This window comes from Gavialis gangeticus, unplaced genomic scaffold, assembly GCF_001723915.1.
Source record: "Gavialis gangeticus isolate Ggan-Ray unplaced genomic scaffold, GavGan_comp1, whole genome shotgun sequence".
Classification (NCBI taxonomy): Eukaryota; Metazoa; Chordata; order Crocodylia; family Gavialidae; genus Gavialis; species Gavialis gangeticus.
In genome coordinates this window covers 138,051,822-138,052,119 of record NW_017729025.1, presented here as the reverse complement: position 1 = coordinate 138,052,119, position 298 = coordinate 138,051,822, and the positions used below count along the sequence as shown (strand labels likewise).

Sequence of the window (298 nt, the reverse complement as noted above, 5' to 3'; positions counted from 1 at the left end):
AAAAAATGAACCATGCTTTTGAAAATCTTTTTCTCATGTATTTATAGAAGGCATCCTAGCAGCATTTCATGTTTAGATCTACTGATTCTATTTAACCACTTGAGAACTGACGGTAATAAATGCTGATTTGTGTGAAAACTTGAGTGATGCAGCCTGCAGGAAAGGCACTGTTTAGTTTTATCCATGAATAGAAAGGAAGTTAGCTGTGTTAGTGTGAAGTCATATGGATGTCAGACAGGTTATAATGTGTCATAAATCCAATGTCTATATTTAGTCCATGATTTTTTAGTGTCCAGGA

At 34.6% G+C, this 298-nt stretch overlaps 1 protein-coding gene across 1 annotated transcript in view; it reads left to right on the top strand.

The window, feature by feature from the left end:
* The window catches only part of COPB1 (coatomer protein complex subunit beta 1), a 40,982-nt gene that overhangs the window by 18,273 nt on the left and 22,411 nt on the right, over window positions 1-298 (top strand). The window lies entirely within an intron of this gene.